The following is a 12,922-nucleotide window of genomic DNA, read 5'->3' as shown; positions in this document are numbered from 1 at the left end:
AGCCGCTGAACATGGCCATGTACCGTGCCGCCAAGTGAAGAGGTTGTGACGCTTGACCTTTGACCTGTCAAAACCGCACACATCCATCTTAAAACCCCCCCCCCCCCCCCCCCCCCCCCCGCGGCAGGGTGGCATGGGACCAGAGACTAAGGTGGGTGGAGCCAACGGCGTCTGAAGTGACCAATCCCTGGACCGGAGCAAATCCACGAGATGAAAAATAGCCCCCCCCCCCCCCTCGATTGGCGGGAAGCTCCTCCCCCCTGGTTGGAAGCGGTGTTCTGAGAGGAAGGTGCGTTAGGTGCCTAGAGGGACGAAGGCGGAAGGACATGAGTTAGTCTAACTCTCTGAAACTATAGACGGGTTTCTGGTCCACGTCAGTGTGAGCATCAAGGAGCCAAAAAGGAACGTGATCCTGGTCAGACAACGGTGAAAGACTCTCACTGTGTACCTTTGGTCGGGGAGTGTCATGGTTTCTCCATAGAGCTCCAGCATACCTTTTGTCACCGGAGTGTCATGGAGTCACCATAGAGCTCCATCATACCTTTGGTCGGGGGAGTGTCATGGTTTCTCCATAGAGCTCCATTATACCTTTGGTCAGGGAGCAGTGGCCATTGCTGATTGGCTCAAACAAGAAACCTGTCTATAGCTAAGTCACATCATCATGGTTTCTTAGCTTTAGTATTGATACCAAGGAGCCATACACATCAAGAGAGAGAACAGACAGACAGATGGTCAGAGAAGAAAAGAATGAAGGACAAAATGAGGAGAGGAATTAAGAAATTGGAATAGTTCTGAGATGAACTGAGAAAAACATTTCAACTAATTGCAGTTAATTAAAGGTGCTATAGATAACGTCCAGCCACTAGATGTCGCACTAGAGCAGTGGTTCCCAAAGTCGGGGTCGCGACCCAAAGGTGGGCCGCGAGCAGCCACGGGTGGGCCCGCGAGATGATTAAAAAAAAATCAATTTTTTTTTGTCAGGCCAGGACAGTGTTTCTAGTTGTATTCTAAAATTCTATTCTATTGTATTCTAAAATGTGACTATATGGTTTTATATTAACTTAATAAATAAACAAAAACGAAAAATCTACTTATTTCAACGAACATTTCAAACTAAATAACAGATTATGCACATAAAACGCTGAAAACAACCGAAGCAACAATAGTATTTTAATGAGGCATTATTATTATCATTATTATTTGCAACAAGTTAGCCCTCTCATAAATAGCACATATAAATGAATAACTAACTTGACTGATGAATAACTAACTTGACTGATGGAAGGAAGGAACAACGGAATGAATGAATTAATATAGACTGGCTCAGTCTTTCAGGTCTAACGGATGAAAATAATAATACTCATAAAGTAATAATAGTTTTAAACGGGGTTCGCACAGGTCCTTGACGTGCTTAAAGTGCAGGCCTGGATTGCTTAACACTTTAACTGCCGAAAACGCCGGAACTCGTCATTCCCCGCCATGCTCAAGTTGCCGCGGACGCCGTAACTCGTCTTTGATATCAATATTTCAAAAATCTGTGATCGGAATCATATTTCCCCTCTGCAGCCTTGACACACAGTTATCATTATTATTTGCAACAAGTTAGCCCTCTCATAAATAGCACATATAAATGAATAACTAACTTGAACTAACTTAATAGGATTGAAGTGATATTTGTCTTAAAAAATCGGTCGCCTGGCAAAAAAAAAGCCTGACGATGTGCATTGGGCCGCGGCTCTCTGACGCCTTATTTTCTGGGTCCTGGCCTGAAAAGTTTGCGAACCCCTGCACTAGAGCACCAGCGTGTCATTTATCCAATCGGGTGCATTTCACGCAGGGAAATGGAAAGTAGGGAGGGGATACATGCAACGCAAGATGTAAACGACAACATTCATTTTGGACCTGCTACATTTCATCTATAGCACCTTTATTATGAAGTGGTCTTTTTAGAAGGTAATGAACAACGTGAAGAAGAGCATGTTCTGAGTATTAAAACGGAAAGAATTTCAGAAGAAGTGAAACGAGTAACTTGTATGATAGATCGGGTTTTGATGAGTGCCTCGTAGCTAACTTGCTAACTGCCTCGTAGCTAACTTGCTAACTGCCTCGTAGCTAACTTGCTAACTGCCTCGTAGCTAACTTGCTAACTGCCTCGTAGCTAACTTGCTAACTGCCTCGTAGCTAACTTACCAAGTGCCTCGTAGCTGAACAACGTACCTTACCAAGTGCCTCCGCATGCAGACCGAACGATTGTATCCTACACAAACTATTAGCCACGAGAAACGGAGATAACATTTCCTTTTTTTTTGGTCGGTTGAAGTATCATGTGACCTTTTTTATTTTTTTTTGTATTTTTTCTTGTTTTCATTTGACGTTGTTTTTTCTTTCACGTTTTGAACAACATGTGCTGTGCGTGTGTGTGTGGAGGTTTGAAGACTCATGTCGCAATGTATCATTGTGTAAAACTCTATTCTTTGATAGAATTCCTGCTTTGTTGATATTGGGAACTTTAGTAGTGGGGAAAAAGTCTATGCATTTCCTGAAAAGGTCTTATACAGCATTCACACTGCTATACAGCATTCACACTGTGCTATATGGCATTCAGGCAGTTACTGGTACGAATCTAGAGCGATTGTGGGTCAAAAGTGACAGGATTCTTAAGGATTCTGGTTGTAACTATGTTTACAGTATATGGTTATACTTTATACTTTTCACTTGAAGTCACTGCTCACATTAAGGGCATTTTGAGGTGGCCATTTTGTCTCCCTCCTAGTGCGCTTCCATTTTAATGAATCGGGACACAAAATGGCGCCTTTGAAACCAACCCATGGATATCATCCAGAGTCCTGTTGATACAGGAGGCTCGCTTTGTTAAACTGCGTGTATAAGACTGGTTATTGATCGCTGCAGTGGCGGTTCGGTCCAGGTGTATTTTTATACAAACTATTGTGTTGAAGTGTGTGTAATATATAATATACTGTATATCCGTGTAGTAAACGTGGAGACTGGGTTTGAATCAACCCTAGAGATCCTTGGTTGTGTTGTTATTATTTTACTTGAATTGAACAAATATGTATATTTGGAAGCACTTTTATTTTTTATAAGGAAATGTTGTTTGGAAAATAAACTTTTGAAATTGAACATTAAACATTTTTCTCTTGTGATTTCTTTTTTTAATATTGAATGAATGAAGGAACAAAATGATGACTGATGGAAGGAAGGAACAACGGAATGAATGAATTAATATAGACTGGCTCAGTCTTTCAGGTCTAACGGATGAAAATAATAATACTCAATAAAGTAATAATAGTTTAAACGGGGTTCGCACAAGGTCCTTGACGTGCTTAAAGTGCAGGGCCTGGAATTGCTTAACACTTTAACTGCCGAAAACGCCGGAACTCGTCATTCCCCGCCATGCTCAAGTTGCCGCGGACGCCGTAACTCGTCTTTGATATCAATATTTCAAAAATCTGTGATCGGAATCATATTTCCCCTCTGCAGCCTTGACACACAGTTCTGATCTCCTCTCAATCCTCTAGCGGTTCAAGAGCGCCATCTGGTGGCCGATCGGCAGATCGAAACCGGATGTCAACCTTTAACCCGGCAGGACTCACTCCATATGTGGTCCGGGCACTCGCTAATGTTAGAGAGACTCAGTCTTCACACAGTCGATCGGTGGAAATAACTCGAAAAAACAACATGATTTGGACGTATATACTATTATACAACCTGGAAATAGATCGGGTATTTCGACATCCCATAATGGAAAACTGTCTACTCCACGCTGATCGCCCAACGGCCCGAGGAGACTGGGGTGAGTTTTAGCATGTAGTATTACCGTGTTCGATATAAACTGCTATGATGAACATATGACCCACATTAGATGAATGGTATAACGTTGCCCACGGAATTATAAACGCCCCCTCGCCCATCCGGTCAACATCAGATGACGTGTAGTAACTTCCAGAACCACATCCAGTTGAAATTTATTATCTGGCACAGATCGCTATCAAACTGTATTTCATCATCAATATAATGCATTTGGGGCTTATAGATCACGTTCTGGAGAAAGCTGCAGAAAGAGATGAAAACATACTTATACTTTAGACCATATTTTAGTATGAATATGTGAATGAAAAAGTTTAACGTTCATACACCCTGAACAATACATATAGGACATTGAATGGGCCCTAATAATGGCAATCTAGCAATAGAATTTAAAAAGTTATAGCCCTGCAAAGAAGGGGAACTTCTCCATAGACAAATAGAGCTGGCAAGGGATGGTATATCATGAATTTTACCTCGGCAGTTAAAGTGTTAAACAGCCCATTTTTTTATAAGGTGCTTAAAAAGTTCAGCATTGAATGTTTTGTTCATCCATGATCAAATTGTTCTGAATCAAGAAATTGATTTTTTTTCTTCAGTTTTTAATCAAATCTGACTAGTCACTGTCGCGCGCTCCAACTGCTCTTCCTCATGTCTTCTTGGCGTGTGATGCTCTAGCTGGCCAGCAGGCCAAGAAGATGGTTAAAAAAACAGCATTTAAAAGTTAATTGTATCTTTCGAGTGACATCTTTGAAAATGAAAAATAGTGCTTGGAAAAGTACTTAAAAGACCTTGAATTTTATTTAGCAATGTCTGTGGGAACCCTGTTTAAAGGAAGTCTGCCACACACAAGTACCTAAACAGCCTTTGTTATGATACAGTATGACCAGACTGACCAGCATGAATCCACAACAGGAACGGTGGAGCACATGTCCACGGGGCGACAGTGGCTCGGCAGGTAAAGCAGTCGTCTGGCAATCCGGAGGTTCCCGGTTCGATTCCCACGCAGCGTGTCGATGTGTCCTTGAGCAAGACACTTAAACCCCTAACTGCTCCCGATGAGCAGGTCGGCACCTTGCATGGTCGCCGTCGGTGTGTGAATATGTGAGTGGGGTAAAATGTGTGGAACAAATTGTAAAGCGCCTTGGATAAACACGCTATATAAAAAAGCAGCCATTTACCATGCCACACGGGCACCACAGCCTCCGAGGGCGAAGACTGGTTGGTTGTTTATTTAGATCCCCATTATCGGCTGCATAGCAGCACCAGCTGTTCTGCCTGGGGTCCAATAATACTGCCTCCCCCCTGTCACCCATACTGTACCACTCTGAACCCTGTCACCCATACTGTACCACTCTGAACCCTGTCACCCATACTGTACCACTCTGAACCCTGTCACCCACACTGTACCACCCTGAACCCTGTCACCCACCCTGTACCACTGCCTCCACCCGGTCACCCATACTGTACCACTCTGAACCCTGTCACCCACACTGTACCACTCTGAACCCTGTCACCCATACTGTACCACTCTGAACCCTGTCACCCATACTGTACCACTCTGAACCCTGTCACCCATACTGTACCACTCTGAACCCTGTCACCCATACTGTACCACTCTGAACCCTGTCACCCACACTGTACCACTCTGAACCCTGTCACCCATACTGTACCACCCTGAACCCTGTCACCCACACTGTACCACTCTGAACCCTGTCACCCATACTGTACCACCCTGAACCCTGTCACCCATACTGTACCACCCTGAACCCTGTCACCCATACTCTGAACCCTGTCACCCATACTGTACCACTCTGAACCCTGTCACCCATACTGTACCACCCTGAACCCTGTCACCCATACTCTGAACCCTGTCACCCATACTGTACCACTCTGAACCCTGTCACCCATACTGTACCACTCTGAACCCTGTCACCCATACTGTACCACTCTGAACCCTGTCACCCATACTGTACCACTCTGAACCCTGTCACCCATACTGTACCACTCTGAACCCTGTCACCCATACTGTACCACCCTGAACCCTGTCACCCATACTGTACCACTCTGAACCCTGTCACCCATACTGTACCACCCTGAACCCTGTCACCCATACTGTACCACTCTGAACCCTGTCACCCATACTGTACCACTCTGAACCCTGTCACCCATACTGTACCACCCTGAACCCTGTCACCCATACTGTACCACTCTGAACCCTGTCACCCATACTGTACCACTCTGAACCCTGTCACCCATACTGTACCACCCTGAACCCTGTCACCCATACTGTACCACCCTGAACCCTGTCACCCACCCTGTACCACTGCCTCCACCCGGTCACCCATACTGTACCACTCTGAACCCTGTCACCCATACTGTACCACTCTGAACCCTGTCACCCATACTGTACCACTCTGAACCCTGTCACCCATACTGTACCACTCTGAACCCTGTCACCCATACTGTACCACTCTGAACCCTGTCACCCATACTGTACCACCCTGAACCCTGTCACCCACCCTGTACCACTCTGAACCCTGTCACCCATACTGTACCACTCTGAACCCTGTCACCCATACTGTACCACTCTGAACCCTGTCACCCACACTGTACCACTCTGAACCCTGTCACCCATACCGTACCACCCTGAACCCTGTCACCCATACTGTACCACTCTGAACCCTGTCACCCATACTGTACCACTCTGAACCCTGTCACCCATACTGTACCACTCTGAACCCATGTATACCTACCTACTGCTTTCACTGTCTACAACTGCCCTATACACTAATCATAATAATCGTAACTACCCACCTCATACTATAGTCTACCCATATACTCTGTATGATATGCATGTACAACAGTGCTGTATATTCCATATATTTACATTTATATTTACTGTGAGATTGTGGTCTGGGACACAGCCCAATTGCTGAATACACAGGAGAGGAGATAGGAGCGTTTTCAAGGGTTTTAATGAAATGAGCAACACAGGAATTGGGGGGAATAGAACGCGGTTATGTTCTGTCTTGTGGCTGCCGTGGCGGCAGCGAGCGAGCAAGTGGTCCTTGTTCCTGTCTTGGGAGCTGCTGGGCTGCAGCGGGTGAGCAAGTGTTCCTCTTCGGGGACAGGAAACGTCCAGGCAGGGACGGCGGTCCTTGGGGCACAGGAGAGAACAGGTTAGAGTAGGCAATACAAAGGATGGATTCCAGCAGAGATTTAGGCAGAGACGTCGTACCTGGGTAGTGGTATTTAATACCACGACGGCTTCTGGTCAGCGTCGAGGAGTAGAAGTAGGCACCTCAAGAGTGAGGTGCCTGACCGCGTGTGAATTAGGGGGATGAAGTGCAGCCGGGCTAGGTGGCGTGAAGTTAAGTGATGCTGGACGTATAAGGGTAAATGGAGGGGTGGATGGAGAAGGAGAGGATGAGGAGGAGTGTGTAGTGGATGGAGAGGGGGATGAAGAGGAGCGTGTGGAGAACGTGAGGGGAAAAGGAGGGGGAGTGAAGTATGCCCGTGCTGTGATTATGACATTTACAGCATATCTATATATATATATATATACATATTTGTCTGAATATACCTGCATATAACCCCTCTATATACTTACATTTACATTTAGTCATTTAGCTGACGCTTTTATCCAAAGCGACTTACAAGTTCTGTACGACAAGCCATCAGGAAGGGCACAACTCTATCAGCTGAGCAACAATGTTCATCAAAGTGTTGAGTGCTACAGTGTAGGTTAGTTTATTAGGACGGTTAACCCGGTTAATCTTAGGTACTGTAACATTTTTTTCTTTTTAATTGTTTGTGTAAAACTTTTATTGTGGGGATTGTATTGCATGTAAGGTTAGTTAGGGTTAGATTTTATTTTATATATATTTTTTTTTCATTTCAGATAATGGTTGAAGAAGTGCGTCTTTAGTCGACGGCGAAAGATTGGACGTGTTTTGGCTGTCCTAACTGGTGGGCAGTTCGTTCCACCATTGTGGGGCAAGGACTGAGAATAGGCGACTTCTCCTTGATGACCCTCCCGGAGCTCGGATAGGAGTAGGTCTGAGGCGGCCAGAAGATGCAGAGCGTAGGGGTCTTGAGGGTGTGTAGTTAGAGACCATTGACTGGAGGTAGGCGGGAGCGGTTCCCTTTGCCGCACGGTATGCCAGGTCGAGGGCCTTGAAGCGGATACGTGCAGCAATGGGGAGCCAGTGCAGGTCCCTGAGAAGTGGGGTGACATGGGCTGTGTATACTTACTTATACATAATAACCCTTAGCTCTGTATGATGTACAATAATGATATATATACCATATATATATTATATATATATTCTCACTGCATATATATCTATCCACACCTGTCTGTATTTACCTGCACATAGTTCTTTTACATATCTGTAGATACTACAGCTATATCTGTCCATATCCTACTCTTACTAGTTACGCTGCTGGCCAGTATGACTATTACCATACTGTCTTTACACCTGTATCACATATTAATACTACAACTCTGTATATACTATATCTGATTAGCACTACACTCAGTAGTACTAATTTGTGTATCTTGTACCCAGTTTAATCACTACTGTAGTACTGTACTTGTGCTGTATGATGACAATACGTTTGAATGTAATCTAATCTGATCTAAATAAGTCAAAGTAAACAGTATACATAAGGTGACGGTGACGGTCTGGACCAAAGGTCAGTGAATACCACGCCCACAACACCAGAGGGAGCTCCACAAATCATGTTCAACCCAGATTCGGCTCAAACAAGGGACTAAACACGTTTCACAATTATGCCACATCAATGTGGAACGCCCTACCCAAAGCTGTAAAGGAATGTGATTCACTACCCACCTTCAAAACCACTCTCAAAGAGCACCTACGGGAGACTGCAATTCAAAACTGGCCCCCATAAATGTACAAACCCCCCCACCCCCACCCCTCCTAATGTACAGTTTCCTTCCCCTCGTATGTATATATTATCTGTTAGGATCTCTGTTTAACAGTACTGTATACTTGCATATCTTGTATGTCACAAATGTAACAGTACTGTATATCTGTATGTCATGTATTGTCATAAATGTCATGATATATATCTGTACGTTGTGTATGTCATGAATGTCTTGATGAATTGAAAATGGGGGACCCTGATGTAAACGAGACAAAAACGTCTTTCTCTGGTCTGCATCCCCTTAACAATTGTGTGTATTGAGCCCTACGGTATTGTACCCCTTCTGCAATCTGTTAATACAAATTTCAATCAATCAATCAATCACCCACCATCATCATCCTCTAGAGGTCAACACTGGAATACCAGTCATACAGAATATGTACCTTTACTTTTGATACTTAAGTACATTCAATATCAAATACCTTTCCACTCATACTTTACTTTTACCAGAGTACTATTCTATCAAGAGTATTTGTACTTTTACTGAAGTAAAGGAACTGTGTACCTCTTCCACTGCTGAGCAGGGGTCGGTCCAAGTAGTGGGTGTTTTCGCCCCCTGGTGGTGGGTCAGGGTATTAAGGGCCTACTGTTGCAGCTGGTTACTGTCGTGAAGCAGTGGTCTTCAACATGGGGTCTGGGGACCCTTAGAGGGGCCCTTCACCCAAATACAATGCCAATCTTATTTTGCACATGTAGCATCCTGAATATTCTACTATTATTCATAAGTGCTAACGTAACCTTTTACTTCCCCTGTGTGCACAAAGACATGGTAACCAGTGGTTCTCTTTGATATCCCGCCCGGACAAATAACGCGAGGTTCTCTTTCATCCCTCCGGCCGGAATATGGATTATTAACGTGCAACTAGATTATCCTTTTCCTTCCTTGAGTGTCCCATAGTGGGACCAGATTGCGGTTGCCAGCAGGGGGCGGTGGTGGCAGGCGGAGCAGAAGAGGAAAGGAGATGAGGAAGACGCTGTTTTACCTGGGGAGCGGAAGAGAGAGGAAGCCTCTTCGGTGTGGAATGTGGACGTGAACAGACGTGCGCTCTCGAAGAGCCCCGTTGAGAGCAAGCGGGAGAGATAGAGAGACTCTGCTACAAAACGGGTTATTATAGAACTACAGGCGATAGTGGAGTGTTGGACTAATGAAACAGAGAAAGGAATAATCTTCAGTAATACCACGGGTTATACTAGAAGTGTACGCGTTATTTTAGCTTGTAGCTAACGGCTATAGACACTTTGAGTGCACCACTAGGTGAGCGTCGCCGAAGACAGTTGGTATACATAGCCACCGTGCGTTAGCTATATAGGCGACAGCAGGAGGGTCCACCAAGACCCACAGTTTAGCTGTGTTTAGGTTAGCCCACAGCTTAGCCCGCGCCCCAGCTCGGCCCTTCAGCCCCACAATGGACGTCTCTTCGACGCAGCCGAGGACGCCTCTTCTCCCAGCAGAGGTCGCCACAACACAGCACGCTCCTCCAGCCCACGCCACTGCCCCAGCTGCCTACCCCGGCCCGCTGGCTGTTATCGCGGGATCGCCCGACGGCCATCTTACCACCTGGACGAGTGGTGGTGAGAGTGGGCCCGCCATCTCGGTTAAGTACAGCGGCGCTTCGAGTGCTAAAACAGTATCATACGATTCACTGTGTGGCGCAGGCCCTAAGGGCGAAGATAAATGTTGTTTGGAATGAACGCTAGCAGCAGCGTCTAGGGGTACCCCAACCATTTTAAGCCGGCTTTAGGACTTTCATTTGGTAACGTGGGCCCACTTTTCATTTTGTTTGAGTGTTATAACGTGCATGTTCAATTATACCATTTCCCATTCAATGAACCCTTCCCTCCCCGTTGTTAAAATAGTGCAACAGTATATGTAAACCCTTAAGGGAAGGTATTGGTACTGATACTAGCCCAGACGTGGGCAGCACTTTAGTCTGTCTTATGGAGTGAGAGCACTTGGTGCCTAAGGAGTATAGCATTGAAGCCAACTGTATTTATCTGTAACTTGAATCCTAATCGACACTAAACAAGCACTGGATGGGAGCACTGTGTGTGTGTCGATTACTGAGTCCGTGTCTTAACCCTTTTTGGTCCGGGTAATGCTATTATTATTTAACCCTTCCCCACCTACACCCCTATTTCAGTGTTAAAGGTCTCTACAGGTCATTAAGGAAGGGTACTGCTTTGGGGAGCGAAAATCATTATTCATCAGTCACCAGGTGTGGGAGGGCTAACGGAGGTACTGGGGGAAGTGAGAGTGTGTGGGGAGCTACTGCTGACCGCCCTGGAGGGCGAGGAGGACCAGAGTACCACCCCCAGGTTAGTAAATTCCAGTGTCAGAAATATTGTGTCTATTACTAGGCTTGCTTAAATTCTGATGAAACAAAGGAAAATATGAATTATGATTTTTCTTTTCATCTTTGACAGTGAATAAAACCATGATAATAATGACCAAACTTAAAAAACTGCCACTGAGCTAATTCAGTACCCTCTTGAGATCATGTGTACAAAAAATCTAAGGAAATTAATAAAGGGAAGATGATAAAATTGAAGGTTTTGTATATACAGTACTGAATTCTCCCATCCGGACCAATGCAATTTGAAATATTATTATAGAATATAGAATATATGCTTATACATTACCTTATTATAGCCAATTCGCACATTTATATATATATACATATAGTATCTTTCAAATGGCCGAGTTCAATTTGGATATAGTATCACCAGGCATGCATAATAACATATACAGATATTTAATGTAATCGACTGTACTTTTTTATTTCTCCCACAGTGTAATCATTTTGTAACTAATTTCAGATATAATTATTCCTACATGATTACAATAGTGTGGAGAAACTGACTGCGTTTCAATATTTGTCAAAAACGTTACCTTTTGTAGCTTATTATCGCGAATCATAACAATTATTGATATGATTCATTCAGAACGCCGAACTTTGAACGACCATAGCGGACCACAGGAAGTGTAGTTTTGAGAAATTCCGACGCTGGCAGATAGCTGGCGAGTCGCTCTTCAAAATGGCCGCAAAAAAACTACAATTCCCATGGTTCAACATTTCCATTTCCGCTTCCGCGTCAAAAACGCGAGTGAAAAATAAAAACTTAAAATGATATAAACTCACTTTTAACCTGTCGTATATTTCTAAATGAAAACATGAATAAATACAAGTGAAAATGTACAAGGTAATGATTAGAAAAACAAAATTGGCTATAGTGAAGCTTGAGAGGGAGATCACCCCGCACTCAGCCAATGCACCGACAATCTGGAGGGCAAAAGACTGTTTATGATGTTAATGCACATTCCACTGGTTAGCAGCTGTGGTTTAGGTCACCTCCAACTGAAAAGCGAGGAGATCATTCTCGTTGAAACAGGAACTAAAAACTCAGAATAACCGGTGAGATCATAAAAGGTCATATTTACCCTAAGTAAGGACTTTCAAGTTACAACACGGCAGCTGCTGACTAACCCAGAGGTCAGAAAGGTGACACAGGCTATTTGGAAATATATACTAAAAGATTTAGCAATTTCATAGGTTACATGTAGGCATAAACTATTAGAATAACTTAGTCACAGTGAAGAATAAAAACTCTTAAATATTAGAAGGTAAAAACTATACAACTATTGGTCACATTATTTAATCAGTAAATAAGGTGTTCTATTAAAGAACCCAATAGGCATATGGTTTGTTATCTGGGCACTGTCTGAAAAAGTAGTCTGGTTCTTATCTAGACTATGTAAACCTTTTAGTCACAAGCATGATGTTGTATTACTCAGTGAAAAACTACCCTCTCATTAAGTAATGATTAAAGTGTCAGCAGATTCAAACTGTGAAAACCGTTGTCAGAGGACCCAGGAGGTTGTGTCAGCGAAACATGTGGCACAGGACACCAACAGACAGGTTTCTGCTGGAATGTGGACCAAAATAAGAAAAGCGTATGGACGTGAACAGGCAGGCAGGGTCTCCCCCCTCCCTCTCGCTCTCTGTCTCCCCCCCCCTCTCTCTCTCGCTCTCTCTCCTCTGATAAAAAGGGCGGATGGCGACGGACAGAGACACACACACCCGGTGACACTCAGAGGAGACGGAGAAGGATCCCTGCAGAGCCAAGCCGTGACACAGAGGGA

This window comes from Notolepis coatsorum (assembly GCF_963971535.1).
Source record: "Notolepis coatsorum genome assembly, chromosome: 14".
Classification (NCBI taxonomy): domain Eukaryota; kingdom Metazoa; phylum Chordata; class Actinopteri; order Aulopiformes; family Paralepididae; genus Notolepis; species Notolepis coatsorum.
This window is presented reverse-complemented; position numbering follows the sequence as displayed.